This window comes from Schistocerca nitens, chromosome 1, assembly GCF_023898315.1.
Source record: "Schistocerca nitens isolate TAMUIC-IGC-003100 chromosome 1, iqSchNite1.1, whole genome shotgun sequence".
Lineage (NCBI taxonomy): Eukaryota > Metazoa > Arthropoda > Insecta > Orthoptera > Acrididae > Schistocerca > Schistocerca nitens.
Genome location: NC_064614.1, coordinates 595,778,844 through 595,786,322, shown reverse-complemented (window position 1 = coordinate 595,786,322; position 7,479 = coordinate 595,778,844).

Genomic DNA, 7,479 nt, shown 5'->3' with positions numbered 1-7,479 from the left:
CATCAATTAAACAATCAGAGGAAAACGACATCTTAATACAGCCACCAGAACAAGCACAAATAGAACACGAAGTGACACACATGTTAGATATAGAAGAGAAATTTCAGCTGACATATATAGAATACAAAGACACAAATACAGACATTAGACCATTCTTGCATAGACCACCAAATAACCCACAAGTCGAAACAACAATAACAACTATCAACACAATCATACACAACAAAATAAATGAAAATACAACAATGGAAGAGTTACAACTACTGGTTTATGTAGGAGCACTCACTACACTAAATATACACACTAGGCAGAGATCAGAACCAACCAACACACAGAAGAAACCCACAAAACCAGCATGGCAACACAGGCTACAGATCAGAATAGAAAAACTGAGAAAAGACATCGGACAGCTAACACAATTTATAAGAAATGAAATATCAGACAAAAAACGAAAAAGGTTAGGTAAAATCTCACAACAAGAAGCAATGGAGCAATTAGATGAAAAGAAGCAGAAGTTACAAGCATTGGCCAAACAAAATTGAAAAATACATCCAACTGGCTGAGGAAGTCAAGGACATGTGGCATCAGGATAAAGTTGACATACCAATTATACTATCAACTACAGGAGTCATACCACACAATATCCACCAGTACATCAATGCAATACAGCTACATCCAAACATATATATACAATTACAGAAATCCGTAATTATTGATACATGTTCAATTACCCGAAAGTTCCTAAATGCAATATAACATGTACCGTACAGCAAGAAGGAAGTGACGCTTGATAAAGGTCCGCGTCACTCCATTCTTAACCAGACTTAACGTCTGAGAAAGTAAGGATAATAATAATAATGAGACAGAGGATGAGATGGTCAGATGAAGTTAATCGACACCTCATGTTCTGTTATTACCAAGCAACAAACCTAGGAACCAACACAACTGGATACAGATGTGGATGTACAGATGTGGATGTACAGAAAACTGGAACATTTATTACCAGATACCCAGAATTAAAATTTTTAACAGAACAACGACTAGCTGATCAGATCCGTGTAATAATCAAAAATAACAGGATACCCCAGTCAGAATTAGAAAACATCAAAAAACAAGTACAACAAATACTTGAACAAAATAATGTGCAATCAGAAGAAGAAGAAAATACAGTAATGGACTCAAACATCCCAGAGCAAACAAACAAAGAACAACACACATCAATTAAACAATCAGAGGAAAACGACATCTTAATACAGCCACCAGAACAAGCACAAATAGAACACGAAGTGACACACATGTTAGATATAGAAGAGAAATTTCAGCTGACATATATAGAATACAAAGACACAAATACAGACATTAGACCATTCTTGCATAGACCACCAAATAACCCACAAGTCGAAACAACAATAAAAACTATCAACACAATCATACACAACAAAATACACACTAAATATACACACTAGACAAAGATCAGAACCAACCAACACACAGAAGAAACCCACAAAACCAGCATGGCAACACAGGCTACAGATCAGAATAGAAAAACTGAGAAAAGACATCGGACAGCTAACACAATTTATAAGAAATGAAATCTCGGAAAAAAAACGAAAAAGGTTAGGTAAAATCTCCCAACAAGAAGCGACAGAGCAATTAGACGAAAAGAAGCAGAAATTACAAGCATTAGCCAAACGACTCAGAAGATACAAAAAAAGTGAAAATAGAAGGAAACAAAACCAAACATTCAACACAAACCAAAAGAAATTTTACCAGACAATAGATAACACACACATTAAAATAAACAATCCACCAAACATAACAGACATGGAACACTTCTGGAGCAACATATGGTCTAACCCGGTACAACATAACAGGCATGCACGGTGGATACAAGCAGAAACAGACACATACAAGATGATACCACAAATGCCTGAAGTGATAATTTTGCAACATGAAGTCACCCGAGCAATTAATTCTACGCACAATTGGAAAGCCCCTGGAAATGATAAAATAGCAAATTTCTGGCTAAAGAAGTTCACCTCAACACATTCACATCTAACTAAATTATTTAACAGTTACATTGCAGACCCATACACATTCCCTGATACACTTACACATGGAATAACCTATCTGAAACCTAAAGATCAAGCAGACACAGCAAACCCAGCTAAATATCGCCCCATAACATGCCTACCAACAATCTACAAAATATTAACTTCAGTCATTACACAGAAATTAATGACACATACAACACAGAACAAAATTATAAATGAAGAACAAAAAGGCTGTTGCAAAGGAGCACGAGGATGTAAAGAGCAACTGATAATAGATGCAGAGGTGACATATCAAGCTAAAACTAAACAAAGGTCACTACACTACGCATACATTGATTACCAAAAAGCTTTTGATAGTGTACCCCACTCATGGTTACTACAGATATTGGAAATATACAAAGTAGATCCTAAATTGATACAGTTCCTAAACATAGTTATGAAAAACTGGAAAACCACACTTAATATCCAAACAAACTCTAATAATATCACATCACAGCCAATACAGATTAAGTGTGGAAAATACCAAGGAGACTCATTAAGTCCTTTCTGGTTCTGCCTTGCTCTGAACCCACTATCCAACATGCTAAATAATACAAATTATGGATACAATATTACTGGAACATACCCACACAAAATCACACATTTGCTATACATGGATGGTCTAAAACTACTGGCAGCAACAAATCAACAACTCAACCAATTACTAAAGATAACAGAAGTATTCAGCAATGATATAAGTATGGCTTTTGGAACAGACAAATGTAAGAAAAATAGCATAGTCAAGGGAAAACACACTAAACAAGAAGATTACATATTGGATAACCACAGCGACTGCATAGAAGCGATGGAAAAAACGGATGCCTATAAATATCTAGGATACAGACAAAAAATAGGAATAGATAATACAAATATTAAAGAAGAACTAAAAGAAAAATATAGACAAAGACTAACAAAAATACTGAAAACAGAATTGACAGCAAGAAACAAGACAAAAGCTATAAATACTTATGCTACACCAATATTGACCTACTCATTTGGAGTAGTGAAATGGAGTAACACAGACCTAGAAGCACTCAATGCACTTACACGATCACAATGCCATAAATATAGAATACATCACATACATTCAGCAACAGAAAGATTCACATTAAGCAGAAAGGAAGGAGGAAGGGCATTTATCGATATAAAAAACCTACATTATGGACAGGTAGACAATTTAAGAAAATTCTTTATAGAACGAGCAGAAACTAGCAAAATACACAAAGCAATCACTCATATAAATACATCGGCTACACCACTACAATTTCATAACCACCTCTACAACCCTTTAGACCACATAACATCAACAGATACGAAGAAAGTAAATTGGAAAAAGAAAACACTTCATGGCAAGCACCCGTATCATCTAACACAGCCACACATCGATCAAGACGCATCCAACACATGGCTAAGAAAAGGCAATATATACAGTGAGACAGAAGGATTCATGATTGCAATACAGGATCAAACAATAAACATCAGGTATTACAGCAAGCATATTATTAAAGATCCCAATACCACAACAGATAAATGCAGACTTTGTAAACAACAAATAGAAACAGTAGATCACATCACAAGCGGATGTACAATACTAGCAAATACAGAATACCCCAGAAGACATGACAATGTCGCAAAAATAATACATCAACAGCTTGCCTTACAACATAAACTTTTAAAACAACAAGTTCCTACATACAAGTATGCACCACAAAATGTACTGGAGAATGATGAATACAAATTATACTGGAACAGAACCATTATAACAGATAAAACAACGCCACATAACAAACATGACATCATACTCACCAATAAAAAGAAGAAATTAACACAACTAATCGAAATATCCATACCCAATACAACAAATATACAAAAGAAAACAGGAGAAAAAATTGAAAAATACATCCAACTGGCTGAGGAAGTCAAAGACATGTGGCATCAGGATAAAGTTGACATCATACCAATTATAGTATCAACTACAGGAGTCATACCACACAATATCCACCAGTACATCAATGCAATACAGCTACATCCAAACACATATATACAACTACAGAAATCCGTAATTATTGATACATGTTCAATTACCCGAAAGTTCCTAAATGCAATATAACACATACCGTACAGTTGATAGGAAGTGACGCTTGATCAAGGTCCGCGTCACTTTCCATTCTCAACCAGACTTAACGTCTGAGAAAGTAAAGAAAGAATAATAATAATAATAATAATAATAATAATAATAATAATAATAATAATAATAATAATAGGCTTCAGAAAAGAAAAGCTCTGTATTGAACAAATTTAGAACCTGCGAACGCTCCTGAAGGTCAGACAAACAAATAACAATGTAGCCACATTTATGGACTTCAAGAAGACGTACGACTCTATAGATAGGTTCAAAATGGTTCAAATGGCTCTGAGCACTATGGGACTCAACATCTCAGGTCATAAGTCCCCTAGAACTTAGAACTTCTTAAACCTAACTAACCTAAGGACATCACACACACCCATGCCCGAGGCAGGATTCGAACCTGCGACCGTAGCAGTCCCGCGGTTCCGGACTGCAGCGCCAGAACCGTATAGACAGGTAGATTCATTAGAAAAAGATGGAACAGACAGAAATACTAGAACACTCCTACAACATACACTTACAGACAGAACATGCAAAATAAAATGTATTGTGTAAGTCTTAGATCCATTAGCGTTACCTACAGGGTTCAGACAAGGGGATGGTCTCCTACCGCCTTTATTCAATATTGCCTTGGACAACCTTATCAAACATTGGGAAGAAAAACTAACAGGAATTCTGTTAGGAAAACGTGTGCAAGCAAGACGATCATAAAATGTCTGGCATATGCAGATGACCGCGCACTACTCAGCAACAATAGACAGGAGGCACAAGAAGCACTGGAATACTTACATGAAGTCTCCGCCAAAACAGAACTGCAGATATCGTATGAGGAGACGCAATACATGGAAGGAAGGAACAACAACTAGAAGCAAGGAATGTACCCAAAATACAGAAAATTAACAGAGTGGAAAAATTCAAATACCGTGGGGAATATATACAAATAGTAGGATCAAACAAGGCATCCAACATACAAAGAACAGAAATACTTCACAAAGCATACAAACTGACACGGACGCACAACAATAAAAGAAATGTTTCAAAACAGGATAAACTCGGGCATTACAGTACAGTTGTACTACCAGAAGCACTCCACGCATCAGAAACGACCACAATCGGAACATCAGGCTGGAACAGTACACAGAGATGGTATATGGATGAAGAGACCAACCAAAGAATTATATAAACACGCAGATAGGATCACAGACACGATCAGAAAACGCCGACTAACATTTTGTTGACACACACGTAGAATTAACAACAGCATACTCAGAAAGAGGCCTTCTGATTTAGTAAACAGTACAATAAAGAAAAAGAAATTGAGTTCAAGAAATAGAAGACCCAAAACAAGCAGGGATCAGTATTGCAATGATAAACAAAAGAGATAAATTCAGAAACAAAATTATGAACACGAAATCTGAAGTAAAAGAAAAGAACGATACAGGTAAACTATAGACAGAGCAAAGAAAATGTGAGCACAACCAAAGAATGACGAGGTTTTGGGAAGATAAAAAGAAAGAAACAAACAAAAAAAAGAATAATTATGTAACATTCAAGTTAATCACTGTCCAGGAGGCAATAATGTGTAATAAAATAATGTTAATAATAACAACAAGAATTGAATAAGGTTCTGTATTTAGTTAAACAATGATGCAAAAAGTTTTGCACCGTACTTGCGAAACCCTGATTTTATCAGGTTCAGTAAATAAATTTTTTAATTGTAATGATAGGCTCACAGCAGTATTAACAGTAACAAATGAAACTAGGGCAAAAGCTGTCAGGCGCACCGACTCCGTTTACACGAAGTCCACGTATTCTGGTCAGTCTCGTGACAAACTTCGTGCCGCTGCTTGTCTTGTCAGCTGTTTCATAGTCCTCGGCGATTTTGGTGTAGCGAACTGTGAAATACCCCATATCTTAAATGAGCTGTAATACTGTGTAAAGCAAGGAGCCGATTTAGATTAGTAGTTTCCTCTGATTTCCAGACGTCAAAGAAACGAAGTTCAGTCTAGACGAAATAGTCATCCGTTTCTCATCTGCTGGTGGAAGTACTGAGACTGGTCTGCGCAACGACTGCGGATCTCGTTAGCCACCTGTGGAATGTAACGGCATCTTCGTTGTATACCGCGGGGCTTGTCTGTCGCAAGCGGCCCGTGTGATGGATGTAAGCCGGCCAGCTGGTTTCGTCACGCTCCCTGGTACACCGCTGCTCCTTCACAGCTGCGGCGCAACACTGCCGTACCTCCTGCGTAACGGTGCCTCCTGCTCTATTGTTGGAGGTAGTTGCTCAAACTGATGAGATGCCGTGCACTTTATATTTGACTGCAGAGAGAGGCAATACATTCCGTAAGACTCTTTACTCTCATTCGGAAGGGACACCTTCAGTCAGCCTGTACTGATACTCCGCCGACCTTGTCATCGATGGGGCGTTAAAACCTTAGTCTACCTTTCTTTTTTACGTTTTTAATTAATACGTTCACTTTTAGTACCTACGATGCCTAAGTACATTGAAAATTAGTCCCTCAGCTGCAGCTGTTCGTACTCGTAAAATTGAGCGTTAGCAATTTGTTAGGTTTTTTCTCTCTTCAGTCCTACCCCTCTGTTTGCCTTATTAGTGTTTGTCACCTTTTATCCCATCTCCTCTACAGTGGCTTTTTATTTTTTCCTTGCTGTGGTGCGCAGTTGAATGTATGTGAAGAGCGACACTGCCGGATTTCGATATACTTCTGTGCCACATCATGAATATCCATTTTTATTTTACCGTACGAGAATATTTAAATCTGATTAACCTTTTGACTTCTTACACCAGAAGAAAGGGTGAGACAACCTAATACCCGTCTACACTGACTGGCCTTAGTCTCAACCGTATATGCTACTAGCCTCGTACAAACTTATCATCCTGCTCTTTGTCAGTGAGATGGTCAAATTCAAGACGTTAAATACTGGTAACGAAAAATATCTGTTTCGTGACAGTGCTGGCAGCCTGCTTAACACACTCAGTAGACTGCAAAGTCTTCCAGTTCACTAGCATGGAAGGAATTAAGTGCTTATTACACGAAAATATGTTGTCAGAATTCAGAATTTCAACTGCGCCGAACGTCCCTACAAATACTCTTACTACTCGAACACGGGAAGATGTTCCGGAGAAGAGAGCTATCCGTTGCGATTGTCTGTGGATGAACAGAAAGAATTGCCTATAAACAAAGGAAATATCCTTTACTATCCGCGGAACAACCGCGAGTGAGGCACGGAGGGAAGTAT